General features: G+C 42.2%; 1 protein-coding gene across 2 annotated transcripts in view; it reads left to right on the forward strand.

The window, feature by feature from the left end:
• Positions 1-5117: 5117 nt before the first annotated feature.
• Positions 5118-20280, forward strand: part of STXBP6 (syntaxin binding protein 6) — a 244085-nt gene continuing 228922 nt past the window's right edge. The window contains exon 1 of one of the 2 annotated variants that reach the window (XM_079127279.1): positions 5118-5449. The gene's annotated coding sequence lies outside the window, so the exon portion shown is untranslated. The remainder of the gene's footprint in view (positions 5450-20280) is intronic. The other variant, XM_079127278.1, reaches the window with a different exon arrangement.

Genomic DNA, 20280 nt, shown 5'->3' on the forward strand with positions numbered 1-20280 from the left:
GAAGTTTTTCTCCCACTCTGTAGGCTCTCTCTTCCTCTCTCTTCATATTATTGTTTCCTTTGCTGAGAAAAAGCTTTTTAGTTTGAATCCATCCCATTTATTGATTCTTGATTTTATTTCTTGCACTATGGAAGTCTTGTTAAGGAAGTCTGGTCATAAACTGACATGATAAAGATTTGGGCCTACTTTTTCTTCTGTTTGGTGCAGGGTCTTTGGTCTAATTCCTAAGTCCCTGATCCATCCTGATTTGAGTTTTGTGCAGGGTGATAGACAGGGGTTTAATTGATTTTGCTGCATATAGATTTCCAACTTTCCCAGCACCATTTGTTGAAGAGCCTATCTTTTCTCCATTGTATGTTTTTTGCACCTTTGTCTAGTATGAGATAACTGTATTTATGTGGGTTTGTCTCTGTGTCTTCTATTCTGTACCATTCCCAGCCCTTTTTAAATTTTATTTTTGTGACAGCATCTTGCTAAGTTGCTCAGGCTTGCCTCCAACCTTGGTGATCTTCCTGCCTCATCCTCCTGAGTAGCTGGGATTAAAGGCATGAGCCACAAGGCCGGTCTATGCTGGCTCTCAAAAGCAAAGAAGAGAAACAAGCTTTGCATTTAGTAAATTAGTTACAGAATATTGTATGGCAATTCAGTAATAAAAGAAGGTGGACTCCAGTTATAAACTAACTAGCATCCTTAAAGTTATGATAAAACCACAAATCAAGGCTAACTGCATGGGAAACAGAATAGAATCTGAAGCATAAGCTCCAGGAGCCCATCTGAATTCTGCAGATCTCCCATACCTCACCATATCAATGTCACTAAAAGTGACAGATTTCATTCCCAACTTACAGATGACATATACATTCAATAGCTATCACTAGCCTGAGGACACTTACTGCTAAAACCAAGGGAGCTATTATGAAAAACTAAACAAAACCTAAAACTTTAAAAGAATTCATTGTTTTGAAGAAGGAGGATGGGCTCTGTTTCTTCCCTTCCTCAATATGTTCTTTCTACCACTTAATTCCAGAATTCTTTGTCATATTTCTTTCTTTTTCTGTTTCTCTCTCTCTCTCTCTCTCTCTCTCTCTCTCTCTCTCTCTCTGTGTGTGTGTGTGTGTGTGTTTTGCTGGGCAGAAAACCAGGGCCTCATGCATGTTAGGAAATCGCTCTACATTGAGCTACACCCCTAGCCCTAAATTCCTTTGAGACCACAAAATACTCTTTAAATTGCACATATCTTTGGAAAGGTTGATAAGCTTCCACACATGAACATGAATTAATTTGCGTTATTTTACTTAGTTCTCACTTGAGGTATACTAAAAGAATGTTGATTCTTAAAAATAGGAAGTAACAGACAAGCCAAGTTAGGAAAATTTAGGACAGAATGAAGAGAACAGATACATGGAAAAGGGTTTCTGGAGAATTCTGGGGAAGTAAGGTGCAAAAGCAACAAATAGAGGCCGACATTATTTCTACCCATTTCAAGACCAACAAGGCTGGTGTTGTTCCCCTCAAGAGAGGGAGAGAAATTTCTTCCTCTTTGTTGGGGTTCTTCACAGAATCATCCCAGCAACCAGAATCTGATCAGGTTCCATTATATACCTCAGACATCAAATAGATTTTTCAGCACTACCCTAGTGACATAGCTTTTGTAAGATAATGAATATTATTCCAAGGAACTTAAAGAAAGGACTCTTCTGGCTCTAAAAGCAATAACTACCTTGAGGGAACATAATGAAGGTTGAACCATATGAAATTCCAAATATTCAAGATACTGTGACCAACAAAAAATACAGTTTGATATGGTTCAACCTAGAAGTTGATAAGTTGATGAATTTCTGATTTTCCTTATCTGAAGTGACATCACAAAAATAAAAACATTGAAAAGCTACTAGCTATGCTGGGTAGTACTGGAGTTTAAAAATAATATATAGACTTTACTAATCTTGAAGATATACTGTGATTGATGATGCTATATTATAAGTGATGCTGTTAAAAATAGTTATGTTATAATGCCCAGTGCCCTGGATCAAGCTTTCTGTGTCCATCTCAATTCATTCCATTTGCTATTTCGACAGCATGTCCGTCCATAGCCCTAGGCGACCTGAGATATCTAAATTCATAGGTGTTTTAGGTTGAGGTTCACAGTGGGCATCTGGGGGTTCAGGGTGACTCTAGATGAATTCAATTTTTTCTTGCATCACTACATGCTTCCAGGAGGGTTTGCCATGTGGCCGTCCTTACAGTTTACTAGTGCCACAGGGAAGATCACTTTTGTGTTTTCCTTTTCTTTCCCACAATACAAGGGCATCTTGAAAGTCTCTAACTTGGCATCTAGATGAACTATAAGGTTTTTTTAATCAGTTCTATCATTTCATGATTGAACTTTAAAAATAAAAACAACTATGCTTGCAGTAACATGCATGGGGTATTTCTATAACTGTAAGAAATAGGCAACAATAGTAGTCTTGGGGAGGGAAACTTTGTTTCTTCTGTAGTGAGTCTATTTTTGCACTGTATTTCCTTTAATACCATGTATTATTTATTAATATTAATTAAAAATACAATTAACTTAAAATTTAAGCAGAGAGGGCTGTAGCTCAGTGGTAGAATACATGCTTAGCATGCATGAGACCATGGTTATCCCCAGCACCCAAACAAAACAAAACACATAAAAGGTAAACAAAGTATTTTACTTGTAAAAGCACAGAACCCCTCCCTACATAAATGTTTACATCCTGTTCTTGTTCTTTTTGATGACCTTACCATTATTGTGATTTTTAAAAATAATAATTCTTAGGAACTGTGGGAGGTAGAACAGAGACAAAGAAGATTTTGATGATGGAAATTGCTATTTATTTTGCAAATATCTGTAACTACCTGTTATGTGATAGGTTCTGGGCTAGGTACTTCCTCCTTTCCATAACTTCTGGAAGGATTCTTGTGTAAACACCCAAGCATTCTTTTTTTTTTTTTTTTTTTTTTTTTTTTTCCTTTGAGAGTTTGGCATGCTTAAAATGCTTCCCATAGATAAGTGGCAGTCTGGTCTGTTCCCCATGAATGCAGCAACTGATGTGCTCACCTGCAGGGAAAAAAATCACTCACAGCACAGCACTGAGGCAGGTCCCTGGTGTCTGGTTGAGGCAGACAGTGCTAGCCTGCATATGAGTTAGAGGGCACTTCGTATGCAGGGGGTGAACTTAATGAGACCTTCAATATTGAGAAAGGAAAGAAAAAAAAAAAAGATGGTGAGGAAGGAAGGGGTGACTGGCAAAGGGAATTATTATAGTATAGGAATGTCTTAATTGACAAAATTGTTCAATTACCCAAAAGCTGATTCCAAAGTATTATAAACAGCATCTCAACACATTAAAATAGCTTATTGAATCAATGCTTGCTACATCAAGACAACTTTTGTAACATAGGAATTTTTTACTTCAATTCGGATTTGATATAGATGATGTGTAGATAAGAACGATGCCTTCTATTTGCTTAAACTCTCAATATTCTAAAACCATTAGACATACACTATTTCTCTAAATCCTCACATAAACACCATGAGAATTATTTTCCATTTTGCAGATGAGGAAAGCACAAGTGAAGTCACTCATCCACCTCTAAACCTGATGGGTAAATGGCTGAGGTTGGATCAGGACCTGGAAGTTCTTCCTGGTGGTACTAAGATAGCTCCTACGTGTGTCCTTCAGAGATTGGCAAAGCCTACATGACTCTATCAGGGAAATCCCTCTGATTTTCATGAAACAATGAATGTGCCTTAGGCATCCCCATTTCTCCCATTTTCCCCTCCAAATCATCTTCTTAGCTCTACTGTTGGGCTCATCTACCCAGAGTTCAGTTTGGATTATGCCACTTTCTTCTCCCACTCTCTTCTCCACAGAACCTACAAAGTAAAGTCTAGGCTGCATAGACTGGCAGTCAGGTCCTCTACTTGAGACCCATACATTCCTGCAACCTTCTTTCTTATTTTGGTATGCTAATTCTTGCGCCTTTTACTCCAACCAACCAGGGCCAGTCTAGGGTGAAGTAGGACACACACATTTGAGGGTTTGCCGAAGAACTCAGTAATGAAGGTTAATATTTTAATGCAACATTTAAAAAATTCTAAACTAACGCAAAAATGAATGATGAAAAATATCAGAATTTCAAATAAAGACAGGATTAGTGTTCACCGATATTATCTTTTGGTTCAGACTCTAAAATGCCTCCAAGAGGCTTTGTTACTTATCTTGCAGTGACTTCACACACAGGCACTTTTACTGATGATGCTTCCTCAAACTTAGTACTCAAAACCCTTTTCTACATTACCTACCTCTCCTTGAATGTTCCAGCATTTATCAGTAGCCCTCTGTCAGGAAAACCTATTTCCCCTAGTACTTTGAAAGCAGTCTGAATCATCTTGGATCTTTTCCAGCACCTTCCCAACCACAGTGGGCACTCAGCACCTCTTCAGTACAAAAATGCAGAATTCATTGCCTCAAATTGGTTGAGCAGGGAGGGACACAGCTATGTACGGTTTAGTTTTGGGGGAAAAATGCATTATCAAGATTTAATAATAATATTTTACATGGCAAAAAAATCGAAAACTCTGCTATTTCTTGAAAAATCAGAAATCCAGAAAAACTAGCTGAATTCTGAATACTTGCATGACAGCAATGGACATCTAGAACAGCACAATGGCCTTGTCCTTAAAGCTCTCTCCAGTTGCCTCCTCCCACTCATTTCACTAATTTACATTTCGTGCCAGGTCCCTTAGCTCTTTGAGTTTGCTACCCTAGGCATGAGGTAAGGAGCAGACTGGATAAAAACCCATCTTCGGCCCACTCCTTTCGCGGAGAATAAATGTTTTCTAGTTGTTCTTTCGAATATAGTCTTCCAGCGAGGCTCACAGAAGCAATCCACCTTTCTAGCCCACAAACTTCCCACAACCGGTGAAACTCACAATCTTCCACACACTGACCAGTTTGTTCCCGGTCCTTCGCTCTGGCCGGCGCTCTTGATCCTCCCTTCCTCCCCTTTCCCCCTGAGCTGTGGAGCCTGGGGCGGGTTCCTGGGCCCCCGCCGCTGCTCTTTGCCCCGGGCCAGGGCGCTCGGGCTCGCCCACGGCGGCACTGGGCATGCTCAGAGGCGACCGCGGGGGCAGGTTTGCTTCGCAGGCGCTCGCACTCGGCGGCGGGCGGGCGCTCGGCTGCAGCTGGAGCTCCAGTGCCCGGAGTTGGAGTTGCCGGGAGTTTCCCCCCTACCCCTCCCTCTTCGCGCGCAGCAGCAGGAGCCCGCGCGGGAGCCGCGAGCAGCGGCGAACCAGTGCCAGGGCCGGCCGAGCCTTGTCCGGAGCCCGGAGCCCCGCGAGGGGCAGCCCCCGGGGAGGAGTCTTGCCCGCTGAGACGCGTGCGGCGCGCTGGCACCGCCAGGGCACTAACCAGGCTGCACGGTAGGGCGATTCGGAGGCCAGGCCCGGGGGGATGCGGTTGCAGCCGCAGCTACTGTTGGGGAGCCTGGCGCTCGGTAGGATGCGGGCGGGCAGGGCAGGGGCTTGGCTGCGGGCGGGAGGAGTAGGTAGGCACCAGAGAGATGCTTTTAAGTTGGCGGGCATCGGGAGAGGGGCTTTCTGAGCCTGGAAAGGGACTTGATTCCTGATTCTCTCCCAACCTGGGACTCGGGGTGTGGGCAAGATTGGGCAAACCCCCGGAGCGGAGCAGTTCCCTCCGAGAAAGTTGAGGATGGAGCTTTTATTTCCTTACTGTCCCCAAGGTAGTATGATCCCTGAGGTTGCCGCCTGGAGGCTCCCAGTGTGGGGAACTCCGTGGGTCACTGCGCCCCTCGGGCGAGCCCTCTTACCCCAGGCTAAAATCAGATCGTTGAGAACCGTGGCGTCTTCTAGGAAAATCATTGCTGCCCAAACTGAGACGGGCTCCTTTGATAGGCACAGCTCTCTGCCCCCAGGGCGCTAAGTACCAGGTGATGCCCCATTCCCAACCTCAGACCTAGTCAAGGGCGCCGGGTTCCGAATTCGCTCTTGCGGCGCGCACCGGAATCTAGCCTCACACACATGGCGGGGCAGCGTGGCTGGAGTAGTTGGATGGCTGGATTTTTCCTCCTGCCTTAACTTGGGTTTACAACAACCCACCGCCCCACCCCGTTCATCATCGCAGAGGATAGGACTGGAGGACCAGGTAGAGAATTCAGAAAAACATACTGTTCTTAGAAGAGGGTGTGTGGGGTGTATCTGCCTTTGATTCTGGCCCAGGACTTCATAACGAACCCTTTCCCGTTGCTGGCCTTCCTCAGGGACTGGGTGTGAAAAAAGGGCCAGCGGGTCCACAGAACATCTCACTGAATCTATCTTCTATTAAGGTCCAGTTCTAGGCGCCCGGAGGACTCTAGAACTGGCATTTGGGCGGTTTGCAAGGGTGTGGAGGATGCCCACTATTTCTCCTGGCTCCACTCTTTTCACTTCTTGTTTTTGAGTTTTGGGGTTTTGCCTGCGCACGAGTCAGAGCTACGCTGTCATAACCCTGGGGGGGGGGGGGGGGGGGGCGGGGACCGTGGAGGAGCTTCAGCTCAGCTGAGAGCCGCTGTTGCCTCGGAGGCTGCTAGTGGGAATCCGTCCAGAAATGATTATGCAGGCTAGAAATATGCCTCTTTTTTCCCCTTCTTTTTTGGCTGAACACCTTGGCTGTTGGGTTTGTGTGTTAAGTTCTTAAAGGGGCACCCACACACTGCTCAAGTGCCATGTTTTAGAGGCCCACCATTTCTGCTGAATGATTTTTTCCTTTGCTTTTTCCTTGGAGGCAGTCCACTTTGGGTAGAATTTCCAGATGTGGAAATCACATAGGGTGGATATACTAAACAGGTTCTAGAATCTGATAGAAGTGAGGTCAAGTTGCAACTTTACAGCTGATGTCAGGACTGGTGAACAAATTATTAGCCACTCTGAACTTCAGTTTTCTCTTCTGTCAAACGAGGATAATCATGGCCTTATTCCGGTCCTTTGCAGGGTTATTGTGAGAGTTGGGTGAGATAATGAAAATGAGAAGTGCTAAGAAAACTTTAAAGCACCATTCGTGTCTTAGGTATTGCCTCTGAGCTCTTTACTCGGTTTTTTGAATTAATTAATCCTTAATTATAACAAAACACCTAAGTCTTCTCCCTCTACCACTCTTCACAAAAGGACTTGGTTGCTCATGTCTTTGGAAGTAGCTATTTACTCCCTGCCTTTCCTCAACTCCACCTCTCTTGATTTTAAGGCTGGGAACTTAAGATCTCATATTTCTCTGAGGGAGGCAGCATGGTATAGATAACATTAGGAGACCACCTGGATTGCCTTATAAACCCTTCATGGTCCTGAGTCCCAGAATTGTCCCGTCACCAAGGCCTTGCTTTGAGAGTCAAGGTTGCTAAAGAAGACAGCAGACCCTGGGCTAGAGCTCTGACTTGGTATTTCATAGTGGCCTGGAACTAAGGATTCAACTCCTCATTGGTGAAATCAGTCTGTAAAATTTAAAGCCAATGCCTGTTGGAGGCAAGGACAGGAAAGATTGTCCCTCAGTTAATACGGGTTTAATCAAATTCCTGAGGCACTCCAGATGTGCATTTTCCCTGATTCCAGATGAGTATCAGAATATTCTAGATGGCTTGTTAGATTGCTGATTATTGTGCTATATACTCCCCCAGAGTCTCTGATTCTCTAGGTCTGGGATGAAGGTCTGACAGTTTGCCTTTCTAACAAGTTTCAGATGATGCTAATGCTCCCAGGGCAGAGACCATGCCTTTAGAATCACATATAGGGGTGAAGATGGTTCTGAAATTCATTATTTTAGTTCTTATGTATAGAGATAGGTTTTCTTTAGAAAGTTGCTTTAAGAATGTTGTATTCCAGTACCTGTGTCACTTACCATTGTCCGATTTTGATGATTCTGATTGCTCTTGAAACAAAATGAATTTTACAGAAAACTAGGATTACTCATTCTTTTAATACTTTAAAATACTTATGGTTTCTGGATCATTTTTGGGTCAGACCAAAATTGGTGACCCTTATATTGATAAATCCAACAACTACTCCCTTTTTCTTTGAGACTCTCAGATTTGTGGAGAGAAGGTTGCATACAGTTCTGACAGTTTGAACCTATGATTGAAGGCCAGGTAAAATCACTTGAGAGCAAATTTAGAAAGAATTCTTAGTGGTATCTTCCCTGAATGAAGGCCTCCTGGGGAGTGTGAAGTGCACTCCATTACAGTTGCCCCATAGTGGTCAAACCTGGCAAAAGCCTTCCATGCCTTGGCTGGAGGATGGTAGCATTGATTGATAGTGACTGAGACCCTCTTTCTCTCCAAGGGGAAGGAAGGCAAGCATTCAGGGGCAGCTGTGCAGTGTCAGTAGGATGCCGTGGGTAAATTAGCTTATACTCAAACACTGTTTGGATTCCACCCAGTTGCAAGTACATCTTCTTGTCCCCAAAACCATCCAGGGTTGCCAGGACTTGCTATGACCTAGATTGTAGCCTTGAGTTTTAACTGCTTTGCATCAGAAAGGCTTCGGGAGCCTGCTTGAGTCAGGAGATAATATCCCAAGGAAGAAATAAGGTTTATGTCATGTGGCACCCAAATGAACTAGGTGAATGGGGAGGTCAGTCAGCACTTTAACATGCTTTATCACAACTTTCCATTTGTGCTTTGTTTTAGTGTTGGAATGATTAGCACTAGAGAAACCTATCAGTAAATCAGAAACCTATTCAAAAATTCAAGTGTACCACTTAGTGTTTTAGTAGATAAAACTGCAAGGCCAAACCTGCCTTCCTGACAGTAATCAGCACTGAGTGAAGGGACAGCCTTTGGGTCGTAATTCTTCAGATCTCATAGCTCATTTAAATGGTTTCTCCCACTTAACCTAAGTAGGGAACATTTCTGTTTTAAAATTCCTTCCCATAACTTGATGTTTATATTTTGGGTGTTACCCCTACTTTTGCTCCTGGGATTTTTTCCAGTGTGAGAGAAGCCTTTTTCCTTATCACTTTTGTTTACTTTTATTAGCAGTGATCCCCTGATATCTTTGCTCCTGTAATAAGTCTGTTGTGGGACAGTCATTGTGATATTTTATTTCTCTTTGGTCACTTTGGACTGTTGTTACCGGCTCACAGAGAGTCAAGGCCCATTCCTGGCACACTATTCTCAAACTTCCTAGAGGCTGCTTTTAAACAAATACCTTGGGTATGCTACTGTAGCTTGGTTCTGAGATACATTTCCCCCCCACATTTCAGTATTTTCCAATTTCAGAAATTCAGATGTGTCTTAAACACTCTGATCACAGGTACATTTTTTTTTTCTGTAACCTAGGGTTTTAGAGTATCTGCTGAATGATGGAATCTTAAAGTAAGTTTATTTCCTTACCCTAGTAGAAAATATGGTTTTCTACTCAGTGCTGCCCAGCTGATAGAATTGACTAGCAATTGAATTAGCTCAGCAGTTCCCAGAGTATGTTGGAAGAATGCTGTTGGGATATGTGCTAATAGGCGTGCTCTTGTAAAGGGCAAATCAATTTGAGAAGCACTGCGTATTATTTTTCCCTCTTACAGAGATTCTCAAATGTACATCATTGTATCAAAGACTGAGAAGTACCACACTTAACAATATCAACAATAAAAACTTGGTTATATTTATTTAAGTCCATGTTTCCCAGTACACAGAACATTTTTGTGGTTATATGTATATCTTAGGACTTCATCATTGAATTAGCACATCTCAACAATTCTATTATGTTAATAACCAGTTTCACTTAGTATATCCCTCAAACATAGGGACAGTTTGTAGATAATAGTTGATTAATGACCTCTATAGCGATTTTTTTCCAGAATAGAGAAAAACATTTTAAACGGTAGTAGCCAGAAAAGTTTCCATGAAGGGACTGGACGCTGATAACATAAGTGATGGGGTCTCACTTTTCTAGAGAAAGGACATTTTAGGTTGGTGGTTTCATGGAGCCAGAATATGCATATTTGTAGTTTTGATTGCATATAAATAATTTTCAAAGCATGCAAGACAAAGAGTTGTGCCCAGCAGGGTGTCTTAGTGACTCTGTGGTGGTGGTCAGAGCACCTATTGTTAAGTTCTTTCTAGATTCTGGAAATTCACTGCAATAGCAGATGAGTTCTCATGATGACAGGTCAGCCATTCAGGGATAAGTAGGGTTGTAGGCACAGCACTTGGATGATAGCAGTGGGTGCCTGGTTCCAAAAGGGAGAGTGCCAGTGTTCCTGGCCTTTTAGATGACAGGGAGCCAGTAAAGAGGGATTCCTAACAAGGTAGGCTCAGTTGAAGAATATTGGATGATGAGGGAAGAGCTTTCCAAGAAGAGGGCTCTTGACTGGAGTTTCAAAAAAGAGCAAAAAGAACTCTTACGACTCAACAATAAAAAGGCAAATAACCCAATTTTAAAGTAGGCAAAGGATTTGCATAGATATTTCTTTGAAGAAGCATGTGAAAATATGCTCAGCACCCTTAGTCATCAGGGAAATGCAAATCAAAACCACAATGAGATAGCATATCACATCCACCCGGAGGGTTATGAGCTTAAAAGACACAGGAGCAACAAGGTACGTGGTGTCACGTGGAGGCTCAGGCCAGAGTCCCAGCTACTCTTGAGACTGAGGCAGGAGGTTGCAAGTTTGAGGCCTGCCTGGGCAGCTTAGCGATATCCTGTCTCAAAATTAAAAGGGCTGGGATGTAGTGGAGTGGTAGGGCACTTGCCTAGCATGGGTAAGGTCCCTGGGTTCAATACCTAGTACTGGAAAAAAAAAGAAAAGATATAGGAAAAATTGGAAAACCTATATAGTATGTTGATGATGTAAATGTAAAATGTGTAACTACTTTGGAAAACAGGTCAGCAATTCCTCAAAATGTGAAAACATTTGATTCACAAAGACCAATTCCACTCCTATGTATATACTCAAGAGAACTGAAAACATATTCATATTGAACACTTGTAAATGAATACTCATAGGAACATTGGTCTTAATAGGAAAAAGATGGAAATGACTCAAATGTCCATCAACCAATGAATAAACAAAATGTGGGAAATCCATACAATGGGAAACCAATTAGTCATAAAAAGAAGTGAGGTTTGAATTTATGCTATAACATGCATGAAGCCTGAAATCAGCCAGACACAAAAGGCCACATATTGTCTTATTACATTATAAAATGCCCAGAATAGGAAAGCTATAGTGTTGGTTGGCAGGAGTTGAGGAGAAGGAGAAATGGAGAGTGACCATAGATGGGTATGGGATTTCATTTTGGGTGACAAAAATGTTCTAGAATTAGGTGGTCATGGTTGCACAATTTTGTGAATAGGCTAAAAACTACTGAGTTGCACACATTAAAAAGGTGAATTTCATGATGTATGAATTTTATCTCAGTAAAAAATATAGGATGAAATCCGTGGCTGGGGCCAAGGGAGAGTAAAAGCAAAGTGACGAGAGAAGTCCATGGACAGTGTCAGTTTTGGGTTGGTTTCTGCTCCCTGGAAGGGGGCTATCTGGCTTATTCCTTTCTCTCTGTCTTTGGGAGCTCTAGGGTTCGCCTGTGACTCTAACCCAAAAGTCTTTTCTCTGAATTAAAAGGGTTTTGTTCCTGTTTGTTCCTGAGTCAGTGGGATAGTTTTCATGGCAAATGCCTTGTGATCTTCAGATTCGCATGTTTCTGGATTTCCCTCCGGAAACTAATTCCATATTTAGGCTTCCTTGTTATAAGCCACCAGAGGGCATGCTGACTGGGCAGTTTATGCTTAGCTTCTCCCTTAAGATTTGACTGTGGTAGACATTTTAGTGTCATTTACTAATTTGTTTGTGGAACTCTGTCAGGATTGCCCTCCTCCTGGATTTTAAAATCTCTGACCACATTCACACAGGGTCCACAGGTGCTAGCACTATGTGAGCATCGTTGTATCGGGTGTAAGAGTCGGGATGCGGAGTGAGGCGTAGCACTGCTGAAGCCCAGACAGGGGCCCCCGGAGGGTGATGGCCCCGTCTTCTCTCGTTAGCTGTGCCCTGTGGCAGTGCTTCTCCAGCCCATTTATAGAAATCATGGAGGATCTTGTTAGAATGCTGAATCACTTTCAGTAGACTGGGATGGGTCCTGAGATTCTGCAGTTCTAATAAACCTCCATTAATGTTGATGCTGCCACTCATGGGTCACACTTTTAGTGGAGGCTAATCCAGCATAGAGAAGAAGGGTTTTTAGTGGGACAGAGCTGAATAGGAACATGGCTCCACCACTAATTTGCTTTGGTTTGCTATTTATTTATTTTTGGTCCTGGGGATTGAACCCAGGGGGGGCTTAACCACTGAACCACATCCCCAACCCTTTTTGTTTTTTATTTTGAGATAGGGTCTCACTACAATGCTAAGAGCCTCACTAAGTTGCTGAGGCTGGCCTTGAACTTGTGATCCTCCTGCTTCAGCCTCCCAAATTGCTGGGATTATAGCAAATTATATGCCTGGTGAATAAATTTGCTTTGGGGTCTTGGCAAGTTAATATCTGGGCCATAGTTTTCTTTTTTGGAAGATCAGAGAAAACCTGAGTTTATAAATATGTTCCTAGCATGATATGCCTGGAATGGTCAGGCTTCTCCCTGCCACAAGGGCCCAGAATTCCATGATGAGAGGAACAGGAAAATATACATGGAAGACTGCCAAGGGAAAGAGGTTTTCAGTTTCTGTGGGTGGGGTTGGTGTGGGGAGAGGTACAGAAGAAGGGGATATGAATCCTAGTCCTAAGGGCAAAATTAATTTGCTTATTGGTCTTCAAATCACCAGCATTTTGGTGAAGTCTTGGTGCTAGTCTCAGCTGAGTCGGGAGCATTTTTAGCCAAGGTGTTGCATCTCTAGTCTGCTTCCATGGAGTGGTTTCTTTGGATCAGAGGCCATCCATGAGCAGCTCGGTTGGTGCCACAGTTCCTGGTGTGGTAGTGTTTGTCCATCCTTGCCCGTTCTGCTGTGGCCCTCACTCACTGACATTTCTCTCTCACCAGGGTGAGAGGAATTAAAGGGAGCTAAAATGCAAACCATTGAGCTTCATTAGCAATTCCAGTGAAAGTTACTAGGATTGAGTTTGCATATAGTTTACTATTGTCTTCTAAAAATCTGAGAAGTTTTTAGTTTACCTTCCTTATTGAGTCCATTCGCTCCGGAAAGGTTAAATTGATTTAGGTCAATGGAGAGCAATGAAGAGGAAGAACTGGGAACTAATACTTGGCATTGCATGTGAGTCGCCTACCTTGAACCTGTACTACTTGTCCTCAGGAACTTCAACTTCCTCTGTGACTGTTTGGGACTATTAATGCTGCCTCCCAACTGGCCAGCCAGCCTTTTGGGGTTGGCATCAGGGCATTACTGGCACTGAGAGGATGCATTATGACTCCATAGTACTGGGTAAGATAATTATGCCCTCATGAGGTTACACAGGTGAGTTGGTGATTTGTTAACTTTTGTTCTGTTTCTCTCTGCTTTGTAATTTGAAGTGGGAGGAAGTAAAAGATTGTGTTTACGTTTCAATTAAGTTGACAGATCCCTTTCACTTTCTTTTGGGAACCAATATATATGAATAGTTTTTAAGACTCAAACTAATAAAGCCACAGATGCAGTAAGTACACTAGTTTCCAGTCTTCACAGCCTGAAATTCCTTGCTTTCCTAAAGATGTTAAATCTACCCTGTGAGTTCCTGTACCATGCTCACCTCCCCTGCAATCCCACCCCAGTGCAGTCCTAGGGAGTGAGCCTGGGATTTCACGTATGTTAGGCATGCCCTCTAACACCTGTCAAGCTACACCTCCCCCTTTTTATTTTGAGACATGGTCTCACTAAACTGCCCAGGCTGGTCTTGAACTTGCAATTCCCTTTCCTTAGTCAGCCTCCTGAGTAGCTGGTATGCACCAGCATGCTCAGCCATTCCAGGTTCTTGTTCGACTCTGTTAAGGATTGGTGGATTTGGGTCTTTAATGCCTGATGACTTGAAGAAAAGGGGTTTTCACTGTGTTACCATGCCAGGGCTGAGCATTTAAACCAATGGTACACCAACATGAAATAATTGAAGTATGATATTTGGGATGAAGCCTAATATATTGGGCATCACTGGGATGGGAGAAATCCTTTGGAGGTGGGAATTCCCGATTCTGAATGGGTGGTGATGTGTGCTTTAGTCTATTCACCTCCATAACCACTGGGGACCACAGTCGGTCAGACGTATATATGTTGGTGAGATGCCTTTGTTTTTAGACTGCTTGGGAATTTGTTGCCTCGCAAGCTAAGGTGAAAGCCAGCAGTACCTAGTGGTTGTGAAGTTAATGTTATTCTTGAAGAATTTAATCTACCCTATCATGAAATAGCAATAAGGAAGCTGTCCTGCTGCTGTCAAGGAGCCAGGAGTATAAACTTGGTTGTTCCTGAAGTAAGTTCTTTAAAAATTAAATCCTCATACAACTATAATAATAATTTAAAAAATGGTCTACCTTGAGGAGAGATTGGTACTTATATAAAGAGCTCAAAGCTAATAATGTGGACATTTCTCCCAATTTCATTTACTGGAAAATGAGAAATGAGACTTTCAGATTCTTTTCTGACATTGCCAGCCATGCACTGGTCTAACACTTGATTTTTTATAAAAGAAGCAAGGAATCCTAAACTGAGACACTATTTTATTTTTGGTACCAGGGATTGAATCCAGGAGCACTCAACCACTGAGTCACATCTCCAGCCTTCCCCCCACCATTTTTATTTAGAGACAGGGTCTCACTGAGTTGCTTAGGTCCTCTCTAAGTTGCTGAGTCTGGCTTTGAACTTGTGATCCTCCAGCCTCAGCCTCCTGAGCCACTGAGATTGTAGGTGTGTACCACCACACCAGGCATCAGACACCTTCTCTAGGAACAGCTTTTGTTCTCCAATACCACTGAACTGTGAACTCCTTCAAAAACGGGGGTCTTCATTGTTTTTCTTTTTTTTTTTAAATCCCTGAGAATACAAGCTATACACTAATGGCATAGGGTAGAGAATCAATAAAAGTATGTTGAGCTAGACAGTTGCTTGTCTCCTGGAATTCCTCTTTACCATCTAGTCTATTGCTCTTTCCATTCGAATATTGTTTTTATTATTTAACATTTAAATTATAGATTATATGCTAACATGGTACATGCTAAGCACCTCATAACTATTGATTCTGTGATCTAAGTTCCCACAGTACTGTGAGCAGCCTCAGTAGATTCCCACTTCCCCCTACTTCACCTCTCTAATACTATCGAACCTGCTTCTTGAGAGAAGAAATGAGACAAAGAAATGATACCAAATATGTCTTTCCATCTTCCCTTCTATCTCTCTTGTCCCCTGCCTGCTTTCTGTGGACTCCCAAGTTCCAGGAAAATGTAACTTGAGTTTTTAAAAAAGAGTAGCAAGCATAAGATCATGGTTCATTCATATACCCCAAGCTTGGAGTTAGGACAGGGGCTTTTAGAATGAATTCCATTACCTAGGCAAGGCTGTGATCCCAGGTCTGTGTCTCTCAGACTTTTATGTATCCATGAATCACCTGGATAACTAGTTAAGATGCAGATTTTGATTCCCTGGGTCTGGGGTGGTGCCTGGGATTTCGTGTTATAAAAGTTGTCCAGTAAATGTTAAGTGTTAGCCTTTAGCACTTAAGGTTGGAGGAGCCCTGAGTTTGTGGAGAGATAGGCCTGGTATTCCAAGTTCCCTCTTGTCTGAATAAGGCCTAGTTCCTCACCTGGAATCCAGAGAGAAACACAGGACTTTCAGAGAGACATACACCAAGAAAGTGGAAATTGCATGAAGACAATAAAAAAGAAGCCAAAGACTGAATGAGAGAGAGCTGAGAGTAAAGGAAATTTGGTACTTCAAAGATAAGGAGTGTGCCTGAAAGTCTTACTCCTTATGATGGAAAAGCTTATTATAGGGGGCTCTGGTGGTTAAAGCTGTTAAGAGCAAAAAGTATTACAACTTCCTGTTTGAGTTTAAATGAGATTTCACAACCTGTGCTACTGACCTGCAGACCCTCAGCAGTAACCCCAGAGCTCCTCAAACTCTCCTGGGCCTCCTTAGGTTCTCCTTCCTCTTCACTCCATCAGCTGAGCTTTGTGTCGACCTTGCAGAACAAATACCGGGATACCAGTTTATGGTTTACAGAGTACTTTCCTAGTACCTCCTTTGATTCTTATAATCACCCAGGCATTTTTTTCTTTTTCTTTTTTAAATAGATGTGTCAAACTCTCTCAGAATCAAGGCTGCAAGTGACAGAGTTGAGAGCAGGCCTGAGGGTTGGAGCATGACTTGGTATCTTCTGCTCTTTATATGAGGCCCACTTGTTGAAATCAGTGTATGCCTGTGGACAATTTAAATAGTGTGCTAAGTTTGCACCTAGATGGATATGCTTTAAAAAGATTTTTAAAATTAAAGCATGCATACAAAAACAGATACAGATTACATGGGTACAGTTCATTGAGTTTCCATTCAATAAGCAGAGCTATTTACTCTTAATGCAGATCAAGCAAGAAAGCAGCAGAACCTTCCCTGTGCCCCCTTTTAGTCACTTGCTCTTCCATGTAGGCCACTGTACTGGCTTCTCATACCACAAATCACTTTGGCTAATATGGAGTATTTATGTAAATGAATTTATACTCTTGTATCCTTTATGTCTGACTTCTTAATTTTGTGTTTAATTGGCAAGTAAAAATAGCGTATATTTATTGTATGTATGCCTGATATTTTTATATACATTGTATACATTGAGAAATGACTAAATCAAGCTAATTAACACGTATTACTTCACATCTATTTGTGGTGAGAACACTTGGCATCTACTCAGTAACAATTTTCAGGTGTACAATAAATTGTTAGTAACTATAATCACCATGTGGTGCATGCAATAAATCTTCTAAACTTACTTCTTGTATCTAACTGAAGTTTTGTTTCCTTTAGCCACTGGCTCCCTCATCCCCACCCCAGACCTTCCTACCCACAGCTTTATTTTCTACTTCTTGGCATTTGAATGTCTGACGCCCTCCCCTGATTTTGTCTGTGAGTTTCATCTACATTGTGCAGGCAGCAGTTTGTGTATTTTCATTGTTGGATAATATCCCTGCATTTGAATATACCACAATCACTGATAGTTGATGTCTGAATTATTTCCAAGTCCAGTAGAATAATGCTACTGTGAAATTGTGTGTGTGTGTGCATGCAGCTGCCACATCCCAAGATGTGAACAAGTTCAGCTTTAGTAGCTCCAGCCCATTTTCCAGTATGGTCGCTCATACTCCTACTAGATTTCTGTTAGAGATCCTTTGCTCCACATTCTTGCCAACACATAGTTGATGAGCCTTTTAATTTTAGTCATCCTGATGTTTGTACAGGGGCATATCATTATGGTTTTGGTTTACATTTCTCTTATCACCAGTTGACGTTTAGCATCTTGGCATGTGTATAATGGCAATTTGGATCTCTTTTGTGATGTGTTTTCTTTCCACTCTTCTTTCCTTCCTTCCTTGGTACTACTTTTTTTTTTTTTTTTTTTAATTGGGAGTTCCGTGGGACATTTATGAAAAATGTTAAAATCTACGATCAAGGGAGTTACCGTCACCAAACCTACTATAGTCTCAAATGTTCTGGGGGAGGAGGACAGTGAATGATATGTAGCATCATAAAACCCTTTGTCAAAGAAACTTCTGGAAAAGTTGGAGCCAGGGCATGTGGCCTGGGAAATTGTCAAGTTATAAGATGACTCAAAAGCTTAAAATTTTTAAATCTATAGGTAAGTTATTCTTCCAGAATAACTTCTGGAAGATAGCAAAAATAATACTGAAAACATCTTTGGAATCACTTTGGGTGTGTATTCTTTTGAATTCTTTTATTTGGTTCCAAAATGACCATTAAGCCTATATATGATTTAGGGGAAATAGCAAAACACCTCTCAGAGCCCAGCCCTATGAATAAGGAAGATACTTCATAAGTGACTTAAAAAGAAAACAGAGCATTTTTTTTTTTTTTTTTTTTTTGTAACACTAGTCAATAAAGAGAGAGAACTTCCTTTTTGGGGGTGAAGACAAACAGGGCAGAATAAGGCACTGTTTTATGGTCTCTTTTAATCTGTACAATAACCTATGATGTGTTTACCATTTGGAGTATTCTCCTTTTATGATGCAAAGTTAGAGGTTTAGAAAAAGAAAGAGAATAAGGTTTAGGAATTGAACCAAGATGTTATTACCTGTTCCTTTTCCCCATCTTGCCTGTGTTGGTCAGCATTCTATACTGTGACAAAATACCTGTGATAAACAACTTTGCAGGAGGAAAGAAACAACTTTGCAGGAGGAAAGATTGATTTCAACTCATGATTTCAGAGATTTCAGTCCATGACTGCTTGGCTCCATTGCTTAGGGCCTGTGGTAGGGCAGATCTGATGGTGGAGAGGTCATGGTGGAGCAAAGCTGCTCACTGCATGAAGAACAAGAAGGAGAAAAGAGAGAAAGGAAGAGCTTGGGGTACCCTTCAAGGCCATTACCCCAGTGACCTAACTTGCTCCAGCTAGGCCCCACATCTTAAAGCTTCTCAATAGTGTCCTCAGCGGGGTTCCAACCCTTCACATGAGCTTTTGAGGAACATTTAATATCCAAACTGTAACACTGTCCCTTCTCTGACAAATGTTAAAGGAATTGCCAAACTCTGTTGCAGTCAGAAGATTGGACAGTGAAATCTGGTTTCCACCCTCTCCTGTTACAGAGTCCTAGAACTCTCCAGGCCAGTGCTGACTGGGGCTCCCCTGGACCAGTGCTCCATGGCCTGCGTCCAGCCTCAGGACACACTGATTCTTCCCAGGCACGATTCCTGTGCCCGGTTGTTTGTGGGTGCTCCTTAGGGTGTTTCAATCTCCGGCCAACCTGTGGGCCGACTTGTTCGTCTTGCTTTATTTGCTTCTTTTTCTTCCTGACTGGCAAATAGCCACCCTGAAAACCTTCAGGTGATGTTGATGAATAATGTCACTGTTAGAAATTGTATTCTGTGTAGAAAATTGTCTTTTTCTGGATGGGTAGTTATATAAAATCTGACGATAGAAGCAGAGTACTGCTGAATTTTTATCTTCAAAGCAAATCACTAGTTACTCTTCCCTGAGACACAGGGGGTTAATGTCATTGGTATGTAGTGAAGACTTTCAGAAATTATTCATGAAAAGAATGCTGTGGACAGATGGCTTTCAGGTAGCCATGGTCCTTGTGCCCCAGAGATGGGAAGGCCCCAGGAAAGACAAGTGAGGACCCTTGACCATCCTGAGCTCTTCTCTCCCTGCCTGGATCAGGGACTCCAGCGGTCTGACCTTTTCAGTGAGTCTGGGAATGTTGTCTAAATTCCGAGTCCATAGGATGCAGAGCTACAAGCTGTGTTTCTGACTAAGAGTGTTAGCAAAGAAGCCTCTGGACTTCTGTCGAGGTTTTGCAATAGAATAGCTTATTCAAATGGTGGTTCCTCTATTTTTAGCACCTTTAATCCTGCCCAACATTGGTGGTCAGAGCAGAATACTGGGTCCTGGGTGACCAGATATCCACAATTCCTATGGATTTCATTCATTTTCACTGGATAAAGTGAGGCACCTAAGAAAAAAAAAATGCAAGGACACTTTTATGAAAACTTCCCCTGGCCATGTTTAATTTTCATGCCATGTTTAATTCCTGTGCAGGTTTCCAGAACAGGTGTGAAGAGCTGGGTGTTACTTAGGAGGAGCAGTCTCCATGATGTGAGTATCTGGTGAGGTCATCTAAACTCTTTGTCCTCTCAGATTATATTATCCTATATGTGAATGCAGACTGTGCATGTCAGGTTGGACTTGGCTGGTGGACATTCTGCCTTTATTACTCAACTCCTGCCAAAAGAAAGTAACGTGTAAATAGCGCTTAGTGTTTTGAATTTTACGGTGCACTGAGTAAACACAAGCTATACGTTGTGTTGGAAGTAGTAAAGGACCGCCCATGTCCTTATTTTTTGAGTGGGTGTAACTAATGACTAGTTCCTGAATATGTAACCAGGATGTAGGTCAGGTTCCTCCATCGGCTTTGGCAGAGGTACAGTGCACACACTGTTTTCCTGTAGATCAGTCGGGCTACCTTACAGGTACTCTGTCTATGGTTCTTTTTCCTGAGGAGTTTTCTAAACTTTTAATAGGCCTCTTAGTTTGGGAATAAGGAACTCATTCCAGTCAATACCTGAGTTTTCCTCAATG

The sequence above is a fragment of the Sciurus vulgaris genome, assembly GCF_902686455.1.
Source record: "Sciurus vulgaris genome assembly, chromosome: 2".
Classification (NCBI taxonomy): domain Eukaryota; kingdom Metazoa; phylum Chordata; class Mammalia; order Rodentia; family Sciuridae; genus Sciurus; species Sciurus vulgaris.